The sequence below is a fragment of the Schistocerca nitens genome, unplaced genomic scaffold, assembly GCF_023898315.1.
Source record: "Schistocerca nitens isolate TAMUIC-IGC-003100 unplaced genomic scaffold, iqSchNite1.1 HiC_scaffold_478, whole genome shotgun sequence".
NCBI lineage: Eukaryota > Metazoa > Arthropoda > Insecta > Orthoptera > Acrididae > Schistocerca > Schistocerca nitens.
The window spans coordinates 105,837-117,752 of record NW_026046011.1 but is presented as its reverse complement, the minus strand read 5'-3'; positions in this window follow the sequence as shown (position 1 = coordinate 117,752).

Here is an 11,916-nt window from a genome sequence, read left to right as displayed (position 1 = left end):
ACTGATTCAACGTACGACCACAACGTCCTAGGATTTGATTTCCTGTCACGTCGGTACATGGAATTTTACTTTCGCATTCACCGGACGCTTCACGCATAGCCCTCCTTACGCTAACTTTGGACATCGTTTAGCGTCTGTTTGTCTGAGAGGTTTTGGCTGCGTTTCAACTTTGAGTGAAGCTCTCTTTGCTCTCGCTATATAGTTTCCTAAACTTTGGTTGTTGTTGTACCGCGGTGGGTTTTTCCCATCCCTCACAGTTTTACTCGGCACGTACCTGTCTAAGACGCATTTTACGATTGCCTTGCACTTTCTCCATAAACACTCAACATTGTCAGTGTCGGAGCAGACATTTGCGTTTTCATCTGTCTGGTAGTCTCAAATCTGCCTTCTATTACTCTTGCTAAACAGATAAACCTTCCTCCCTTTTTTTTTTTCTTTTTTTTTTTTTTTTTTTTTTTTTTTTGGAATATTCCTATTAACGTCCATATTCAAGCGATGCTGCAACGGCCTCTTGATCACTGGGTCCCTGTTCTGCACATACAGAGTCGACAAGTTCGGGGTCTGTTTGTCATCGGTAGGTCCACGATGTTATCTCCACGAGTCGGTTCTCTCTCTGTTTAATTGCTCGCGGTAGTTTTCGTTCGGATAGTGCACTCAGTATAATGTCACTCGATGCTCTGTCCCTACCACCCGTCCTGAACGTCTGGCACATTAAATCTCCACCTAAGACTGTAACACGCTGAGGAAAGGAAAATGTATGTCCACATTTTCACTCACTTGTTCGGCCACTAATGCTGCTGAGTCGCGAGGTCGGTAAAAGGAGCCAATCATTAACCTAGCTCGGCTGTTGAGTGTACCCTCCACCCACAAATAGTTCACAGGAACCGTCCACCACTTCTACTTCACTACACAGGATAAACTACTACTGACAGCGACGAACCACTCCACCACCGGTTGCATGCACGCTATCCTTTCTAAAGCACCGTCTGTACCTATAACGATTGCAGCTTCGGTGCTTTCTATCAGCGCTTGACGTTCCGGTACTTTACCAACGCAGAGCTTCGACAGTTGACAATTACAATACCGATTGCCGCTTGGTCCCCGCATGTCCTGACCTTGCCCCGCGCCCGTTGAGGCTGTTGCCCTTTCCGTACTTGCCCAAGGGCCATCCAACCTAAACAGAACCGCCCAGCCCACGCCACACAACCCCTGCCACCCGTGTAGCCGCTTGTTGCGTATAGTGGACTCCACCTAAGACTATATATAACATGCCTTAGACATTCGCGGTGTACACCACCCTAAGGTGCGGTTGGGTTGGGTTAGGTTAGGTTAGGTGGACGTGGGTTAGGTTAAGGGTTAAAGTTAGGTTAAGCGTCAAAGTTAGGTTAAGCGTTCGGACGTGAGGCGTCAGGTGGCCGCACCTACCTTACGGCCGGACATCTTAGGTTAGAGGTTAGGTTAGGTTCAGGCGCCGAGAGGTCCGCGGTCAGGTTACGTTCACCTTCGGGCGCCACACGTAGGTTTTCAAAGGTGTGTCGGTCGGTCGTCGGCAAGCCGCAAAAACTACAGACGACGTCGACCAAACCGCCGCAAGACCGAGCAGGAGGCAGATATACCACACACACACACACACACACACACACACACACACACAAAATTAAACACCACCCACCGGCCAAAGGGCACCAAAAACCACAAACCCGAGCACCACGTCGACCAGAGGCAACCCGCCGCTCACGCGACATGGCTGGCAACTAAGGGGCAAACGGCAACGGCGCTTTCCGCACCGGGCCGGATGCACGTACGACAACACCGCTACCCGTACGCAGGCCTCCCATTGCACACAGCCGCTCTGTGTTTGAACATCATCAATGGCGCGCCCGCGGCTCGTCGCGGGTCGCAGCCATAACGCCGCCACTTTTGCACCAACACATTCACGCACCGCAAAACAGCTCGCCGACACAGCACAGCCGACAAACAAAAAAAAAAAAACAACCCGCGAGACGGGGGCGACAACGACAACAGCAAACAACTCGCACCAAGCGTCCAACAGGTAACAAACGGACAAGCACAGCCTCTGCTAACGGCCACGACGCCAGCGGCACACTGCTCCTTTCCCGCCACACTCGATTCACAACGCACGCACGCGACCCCGTCAACGACACGACACACGACGGGCTCCCTTCCCGCAACCTACACCTTTCCGCCACTACGCACAGCTCCACCCGACGCGCCCGTCGCAACGACACTACTGCACGCACTATCCCCACCCGCCTCCTCCTCTCCCCCCCTTCCCGTACACAACAAACACAGCCACAAACAACACTCACGACCCAAACATAATAACGACATGGCACGTGCATCGGCGCACACCCCAACCAGTCACCGTCGACAACCACACGCAAGGCACGAAACCGGCGTCCTTCCACGTTGCCATCAAAGCTGCACAAACAACCACAGGCCGGCCCGCCCGCCCCAATATTCTCCCACCCTCACCTCACGCCGCAACCACCAAACGCACATTCCCGCTCGCTACCACACACCTCTCGGCAGCCGCTTCGCAAAAACGTGACGTGACGTGACGTGACATCATCACATACAACATCACGGGGCTACGCACGCACACCGACCCACTTTCCTGCCCTTCGCCCTCTTCTTTCCGACGCCTGCCTTCGGCCGAGCACACGTACGTGGCACAACGCCCAACACAGTCACACACAGTCGACAGGCGCACGCCCAGGCACGCAACGACGCAGCGCAGCAAAGGCGCCCGCAACACATACCTCCTCTCTCTCTTCTCGCCGCCGACCGCCAGCCAAGCCAGCCAGCCAGCCAGCCAGCCAGCCAGCCAGCCAGCCAGCCAGCCACTCGCAATGTGCACTGCCAACCAGCCACACGTCCACCGCGCCGCCTCCGACCACCCGCCAGGGGGCGCTCACGTCCGCGACAACAGCGCGGCCCGCCGCCGGGCGGGCCCAGCCGAACCCAGCCCAGCCGGCGCGCGCTGCTCTGCCCTCGGCGCGCCACACATCCTGCTGCAGACCGGGCTCGTCTCTCTGTACGGCGTCTGCCCGCATCTCGTCTTCCTGCGCATCAACACAACGAGGCCGCGTGAGCAAACCCCCCCGTCACAACGCCACATCACACACTGCCTTGTCTACCGCCTAAATGCACTCACCAGCCATCCGCTTCGTCTTCGTCTTGTTTACTCGTTGTTGTTGCAGCGGCGCACACAGCCCCGGCCGGCCGCATCCGAGGGTGGCCCGCCGCCAGCGTCTCCTCCTCGGGCACAGGTGCGGTGCCGTGCCGTGGCCGCCCATCCATCCAACCGCACGCATTTGCTGGCCGCCTCTGCTGCAGAAGAAGACAAAAAAAAGAAACGTACAAACATACACGCACCCACAGCGTGGCCACACACGGACGGGACCGACAGGCTCCAAGGCGACCAAAGGATAAAAACAAAATAAAAAACAAAAAGACGCAAGGCAAGCAACAAGCAGGCTGTCGCCTCGCGCCTCTGTCCTTCCGCCCCCGCCCTTCTCTCCCACCACATGCCCACAAACAACCACCGCCACCGCCTCCCCCTCCCCGCACCTCCACATTCGCCCCCTCCATTTGTTCCTTTCCGGTTCTTCCTTTCTGTGTGTCTGCGTGCGTGCGCGGGCGGCGCCTCTCAACATCCGCCGGCGGCCGTCCGTCCCGTTTTCGCCGTACCACACACGCCACCGCCTCGCCTCGCCTCGCCTCCTCCCCGTCCACCACCCGCCGCCCCTGTCCGCCCCGCACAACACCATACACCGCTGCTTGTCCTGGCCGCTGCCACCAAAGGCGCCAGCCGCAAACCGCGCCAACGCCGCAGCGCGCGTGCGTCCTTCCTTCTTGCTTCCTTCTCCGTGCCGACGCGGCCTCTCTATTCCCGCACCCATTCGGCCGACGACACAGCCGTTGGGCTCCGCACTGCGCGTACCGGCGTTACGCACGCACACCCACCCCCCTCGCGAACGCACGACTCGTTGTCTTTGTTGTTTCTCCTCTTTCTTAACGTCTTTGTTTGTTGTTTGGTTTGTTTTTTTTTGTTTTTTTTTCGTTTCTTTTCCCCACCGCCACATGTGACACAATGCCTCCCTCCACCTTTCGTTCGTGGTTGCTTGCTTTGTTTCTCTTTCTCATTGGTACACGTCCGACGCGCTCCATTTCCACCACACCACGGCCATCAGCCTCCTCAACGGGCAGGCGCAGTGTGCCATTCTCCGGCGCACACAAGCACACCGCGCGGTACTGGCGCGGCTCGCTCTCCTCGCCCCCACGCCACGCCACGCCACGCCACCGGTGCGCAGCAGCACATATGATGTCTCGCAACACGACACGCGGTGCGCACACCCCGACCACGCGGCTCTAAAGGCATGGCACCGGCGACATGCGCCGCCCCAGCCACGCATCCGTCGTCTCACGTTGTTCACTGCCAGCCGCGTCTGAGGCTACAACCGCACCACCACAACAACGGTCCCCCTCCCGGCAACACATTTGTTGCACAAACAAACACAACCGCCGAGCGCAGCGCGAACCACCCACACGCGCCCTCCGCGTCTCCTTTCTCCTTTCGCCCCCTCCCATCTCCCGAATATGCCAGCAGCGCAGCGTTACGCGTGCCCCTCACCCGTCCACACTACCGCGAAACGAACACGCCTTCCGGGCCACATGCAAGGGCACGCCCACCACCAAATACTGCCGTATTCACGGACGCAGTTCGCAACACGCAACGCACTCTCCACCTACCTTCTTTCTCTCGTCCCTTCTCTTTAAAAACAAAACAAACACACAAACCAACCACGGCTAACACACTTTTTCGCGACACCTTTGACTGCGTTATCTTGACCGTGACGGCAGCTATCGACCATCCATTCCCCACTACACACACACACACACACACACACACACACACACACATCATTCGCTACACCGCACACGAAACGGCAAGGGCAAGGCACTCTCTCATAGATTCTTCCTCCGAGCCATATCGGGCGAACGTTGCATCCGGGAAGGCAATGCAATTCAGCCGTCACCACGGCCGACACTTGCAGCCGCGCCGTAAACGCATTTTCAGTGCGGCTGCAATGCACGGGAACGTTCCGTTGCTCCAGACAGCGCCTCTCCGTTTTTCCCCTGTTCCGTTTTCCGGTGATTGCTTCTCCTTCTTCTTTTTCTTCGTTTCGTTTTATTATTTTCGTTCCCCTCCTCCCCACCATTGTTTCCGTCCCCACAGTTTTTTTGCTCATTCCACACGTTCCGCCCAGACAAGACATGACATTCGACCGATCACAGTCAGCCTTTCGTCACCGTTCGCAGCGCCGACGGTGCCACAGTGAGACGGGTGTTCAGACCGACACGTTGCCATGATGCCGATAGACAGCTACTCAGAGCCGCCGGATCGGATCACATCACCGACAAACCGGCCATTTCACCGGGGGACACAGACAACCGCGTGTACGCCCACAACAACAAACAACGACCGTCGTCGTCTACCGTCACTGAACCGAACACACGTGCACCTTGAATGACGACACCGGCGTGCGTGCGTGCGTGCGCACAACAATCAATCATTCAATCAACTGCAGAAACGGCTATCAAAATCAAGGGCCAAATAAATAGGTACACCACCGTGCGTGTCGCCTACCCCACCCGCCCGTACAATTCTTGCGTCTTCTGAATGACTAGTAAAGACACGTCACCAACACACCTCCACGCCGTACAGCAAAGGGAATAGTAGACGGCAACACAACATTTCACCCTCGCCATCATGTATGTATGATGTGACAACAAACAAACCCGCAGACGGCCCTAACGGTGACATCCAACAATCGCGAGGGGTTTCAATTGCAGTCACGTGACTAACCGGGCAGACAGAGACAAAGACAGGAAAGGAATCAGCGACACAGACAACACCTCCTGTCTATGTGTCGACAAACAAACAAACAAACAAACAACCACGCCAAGACTCGTGCACGCATAACCACATTCGAGACCACGGCACACCACCACCACCACCACCACCACCACCACCACCACCACCACCCGCTGCTTCGCAACCAACCAAACCGGGTAGCTATGCGCCGCCTCACACAAACAAACAATTCCGCTCTTCCCGCAAAGGCAATTTGGTGGCCCTGAAAAGGGCCGTTTTGCCGCTCTCGCAACGGAGGGAGCTCCCTAGAAGCCTTAACCCCCTCACTTGGAGCTCGTGTACTTGGTCACCGCCTTCGTGCCCTCGCTCACGGCGTGCTTGGCCAGCTCGCCAGGCAGCAGGAGCCGCACAGCCGTCTGGATCTCGCGGGACGTGATGGTCGAGCGCTTGTTGTAGTGCGCCAGGCGAGACGCCTCGGCCGCAATGCGCTCGAAAATGTCGTTCACGAAGCTGTTCATGATGCTCATCGCCTTCGACGAGATGCCCGTGTCGGGGTGCACCTGCTTCAGCACCTTGTAGATGTAGATGGCATAGCTCTCCTTCCTCTTGCGCTTCTTCTTCTTGTCTCCCTTCGAAATGTTCTTCTGCGCCTTGCCAGCCTTCTTGGCGGCCTTCCCGCTAGTCTTGGGCGGCATCTCGAACGTACAACAGCAAGCAGCAAGCGCTCCGCTCTAGTCAGCGTCTCCCCACACAGTGGCGCCCGCCGCTACCGCAACACCGCACCTTTACCAGCTCGCCCTGTTGCGGCCGCCGACCAATGGGGCGCGCGCGCAACCGGCCGCCGCACCCGAGCCCATAAAGGGACCCCCACCCTAGTCCCGCCGCCGCTCCTAAACCCTCTCCCCCAGAACAAACCAAGACGCTACACCCATCTGTCCCACCCAAGCGTATCAAAGACGTAGTCAAAAGCGCGAGAAAACATAGGACTGCTGTCAGGCGCAAGCAAACGAAGAAAGCATCAATCCCACCATCCACCACCAAGCCACGTACTCCCTCCCCCTCAGGGAGTGGAGACGAGGCGGACCGCCCCCTCGTCATTGACGAATCCAAAGATACAACCGACGAATCCAGAGATACAACCGAGCCTCAAACACCCGGCACCGACGGAGATGGGTTCCAAAAAGCGCGGAAAACCGCCCGCCTACCCGTCACCCAGCAGGCAAGAGGTGTTGCTTCTACAAGCAATAAGTTCTTGCCGCTGTCAGACGAGGACGAAGCGGTACCAGCGAGTGGTGATGCGCCACAACCCACACACACACCTAGACACAGGCTCCCTCCCATAATCGCTGAATTCAGCAGTAATTACGAGGAGCTTCACTCCCTCGTCAGTAACTGCTTAGGAGAGAAGCAGTTTACTGCAAAGTCCGCCGGAGGGGACAAAATTAAACTTATGTTCAGAGAGCTGGACGATTACACCGCTGTGAAGGCCCTGCTCTCTGAACACAAAGTCCCCCATTACACCTTCCCCACAGCCAAACAACGACTGATGAAGCTTGTAATAAGGGACTTACCCCGAAAAGTGGGCACCGACGCCATTAAGAAGGACCTGCAGAGGCAGGGCTACGCAGTAAACAGCGTCACCCACATGAAGGAAGTCTACAGTGGCAACAAATGGCCACTGTACCAAGTCAATTTGCCTGACATTCCACAAAACAGGCAAAAACACATATCACATGTCCTGTCAGTGCCCGTCACGGTGGAGCCCCTACGCAGGAAAAGTGGCAACGTGCAGTGTTACAACTGCCAAGGCTTAGGGCACGTTGCCAAGCACTGCGACATGCCAACTCGGTGCATGAAATGCGCCGAGGGGCACCCTACCTCCGAGTGCTCCTTACAGAGAGGAGACCCAAAGAGCAAGTGCGCCCTATGCGGTGAATCTGGACACGGCGCCTTCTACCAAGGCTGCCGGGTACAAAAAGAGTACCGCTCACGCGCGCAAGGCACTAAGACCCCCGCCACACAGAAAACCAACCGTGGCGCCGGGTCTACGACCTCGCGAGCGCCGGCCATTCCACAACCGCGGCAAACACGATCAACAACAACTCGATCGAGACCGCGAGGTAGCGCAAGCTACGCAGCCGTGGCAGGCACTGACAGGAGTCAACAAACGACTCCAACTATACACTCAGCCCAGCAGCCGTTCCCCGCTAACGAAGAAACGTCCAGGGAAGCCTCCTCCCCTCAAGCTAAGTCCAGTCTGCAGCCAGTAGCGGCAGCTGAGTGCTCGTCACAAGGCTCTCAGCCCAGCACTTCTGAAGAGAGTGCAAATGCCCTACGGCCGTCTGGTGTCGTGGAACAAACGTTAGGCCTCCTAACGCAACTGCTCCACGAAATCAGGCAACAGAACGCCCAAATTCTTACCGCCATCAATTTGGTGCTCCAAGGGTCGCATAACAATGCGACTACAGCAGAGAAATCCTCCCCCCAGTGATGGATAGACGACCCCACATCCAAGGACTCAGAATGTGCGTCTTCAACGCCAACGGCATCGTCGGACAAAACAATGAGTTCCGCGAGTTCCTACGCGACGAAAACATAGACGTATGTATGGTGGCCGAGACACACCTAAAACCGGGTGTAAGGGTGTCGGTACCCAACTACAACTGCTATAGGACCGACCGGCCCACAGCTGGAGGCGGGGTAGCAACATACGTCAAACGTGGAATCCCCCATTATCAGGTTCACCCACCAGCAACTAGGCAAATAGAAACAGTGGCAATAGAGATTGCCACTATCACAGGGCCCCTCACTGTCGTTGCAGCATATCGCCCTCCCTCCTACACTCTGGAAGAGGACGACATAGCAGCCCTAGGCCAAATCAGAGGAAAACTCTTCATTGGCGGTGACCTGAACGCCAAGCACGCAGACTGGCACTCGCGAAACTCAAACAGAGCTGGTCGTCAACTGCAACGACTCGCGCGCACCCACCACTTTCACATATGGGGTCCGGAGGAGCCCACCCACTTCCCCAGAAACGGGGGGAGGGCGGACGTCCTCGACATAGCGCTCACCAAAAGAATAACGGGATTTGTGACCGCACAATCGGTCAACCGAATGTCCTCCGATCACAATCCCGTGATTCTCGAGGTCGACATAGGAGACTGGGTACCTCTCCAGCAACAACACATCTCATACAAGCGCACTAACTGGGAGCAATTCAAAGTTGACGTAACTTCAGCAATTGCCCAGGCCCCGCCTCCAACTGCAGATTCTGCAGAACAGGCGCTTAAAGATCTCACCAGCACGATCCTGCAAGCAGCAAAGGAGGCCACACCACGGCCACCGGACGGCCCTCCCCCTGTTAAGCAACTCCCGCCGCACCTGCTTGCCCAAATTAGAAACAAAAATAGGATCGCCAAAGAGTGGAAGCTCACAAAGAACCCCGTAACCAGGAGGCTACTGAACCGCCTGCAAAGAGAGCTGAAGGTGGCACTCACTGAGCACCGCAACCAGCAATGGTCGGCGCGGCTTTCAGCCCTCCGCGTGGACGACAACAGCCTCTGGCAGGCGACCAAACAGATCACCAAAAGACGCGCCAGACTGCCACCTCTGCACGGTGAGCGCGGACTCGTCTTTAGCACCACTGATAAGGCAAATGCCCTGGCAGATGCCTTTGAAAAACAGTTCCGCCCCGCAGAGGCGCAGGACAGGGACCACGAAGCCGTCGTTCGACGTCAGCTCGCCACATTCCTCGCGGCGGACGACGCCGACGACGACGAAGAAAACACACCGCTCTTCACACCCGACGACGTGAACAGAGTAATCAGGTCGCTACACAACAAAAGAGCCCCAGGCCACGACCAGCTCAATAACGTAGTAGTGAAACACCTCCCACCCCCTGCCGTAGCCCACATCGCAAACATCTTCAATGAGATCACGCGTTCCCGCAAGTTTCCAAGGTGCTGGAAACACGCAGAAGTCGTCGCGATCGCGAAACCCGGTAAGGACCCGGTTATCCCGCAGAACCACCGACCAATCAGCCTTTTGCCAACCCTTAGCAAAATTTACGAACGCCTGCTACTTGTTCCCATTCTCGACCACGTCAAAACGCAACAAATCCTGCCTGACTTTCAGTTCGGTTTCAGGCAGGAACACTCCGCGCCCCAGCAACTAATGAGGGTCGTTGAAGCAGCTACCGAAAGCTTCAACCGTAAAAGTTACTGCGGGGTAGTGCTACTTGACGTAGCCGCTGCCTTTGACTCTGTCTGGCACACCGGGCTTCTCTACAAGCTATTCTCCCAAGGCTTCCCAGGTCCGATAGTGAAGCTACTCGCGAGCTATCTCTCCCAAAGGACTTTCTCCGTTAGGATCGAGTCGTCGCTTTCCACAAAACGGCGCATCAGGGCGGGCGTGCCCCAGGGGTCGGTACTGGGCCCGGTACTGTACAACCTGTACACTGCCGACCTCCCGACCGTACCGTTGGTGCACGCTGCCCAGTACGCCGACGACACAGCGTTCTTCACGCGTAACCCGAACAGAGACAGGGTTACGCGGAGATTGCAAACAGCGCTGGACGAGACCGGCCGCTGGGCTAAAAAATGGCGCATCACACTCAATGAGACTAAAACCCAAGCCATAATGATCACCCGGAAACTGGGCAAGCGGGCTCCAGCCCGTCAGCCGCTACTGCTCAAGCTGAACGGCCAAGAACTCCCATGGCGACGCACCGCCAGGTACCTTGGAGTCACCCTAGACACCAGGCTCACCTGGCGGGCCCACATCGAGGACTTGCGCCGCAAAGCCAGCGGTAGGATGCAAATGTTGTATCCTATCCTAAACACCCAAAGCACCCTAGCGGCTGACATAGGAGTCAGAACATACTGCTCACTGATTCGACCGATAATGGAGTACGCTTGCCCTGTCTGGGGTTATGCGGCGCACTGGCACCTCCGCAAACTCCAGTCAGTACAAAACCGCGCGCTCAAAAGGGCACTACACCTTCCCTTCCGCTTCCCCACTGCTGACCTACATGAAGCGGCTGGAATACAAACGCTCCACGAGCGCTTCATTGAACTGGCCGAAAGTTTTTACGAAAACACGGCCAGATCTGACAACAGACTAATCAAACACCTGGGACAGTACGACACTACTCAGGACAGACACAGACGACCAAAAAGTATACTAACTAACACAGCCTAAAAGGCAGCACAGAACACCAAACATACTGCACCATAACATGACATACATCACAGCAAAGACAAACCACACATAAAGCATAGAGGAGGAAATGTCCCATAGGACAACACCCTCCACCACACATGCTCTCCTCGAAAGAGAGGATAGCACAAATGCAGTAGTCTAGTCCCGCCGCCACGCACTCCGCTGCTCGACTCGCTGCGGCTCGCACCGTTACGTTACGTGTTTCAACTAGCCAAACGCCATGTCCGGACGCGGAAAGGGAGGCAAAGTCAAGGGCAAGTCAAAGTCCCGCTCAAGCAGGGCTGGGCTCCAGTTCCCGGTCGGCAGAATCCACCGCCTCCTGCGCAAGGGAAACTACGCCGAGCGCGTCGGCGCCGGGGCGCCCGTCTACCTCGCCGCCGTCATGGAGTACCTCGCGGCTGAGGTGCTCGAGCTGGCCGGAAACGCGGCCCGCGACAACAAGAAGACGCGCATCATCCCGCGCCACCTGCAGCTCGCCATCCGCAACGACGAGGAGCTCAACAAGCTCTTGTCGGGCGTCACCATCGCACAGGGTGGTGTCCTGCCCAACATCCAGGCCGTCCTGCTGCCAAAGAAGACCGAGAAGAAGGCCTAAACAGAGAGCGCGGCGCTGCGCTTGCGTGCCCCCTGCACGCAAACGCGCCTTTGCCTTGCCGGCTCGGCTCACAACAATCGGCCCTTTTCAGGGCCACCACACAAACCTACGTCCAAAGCAAAGTTTCCGTCGTCCGTGCTCGCCGCACTTTACACAACACGTCCACATACATACATACATACATACATTGCACAGCCAG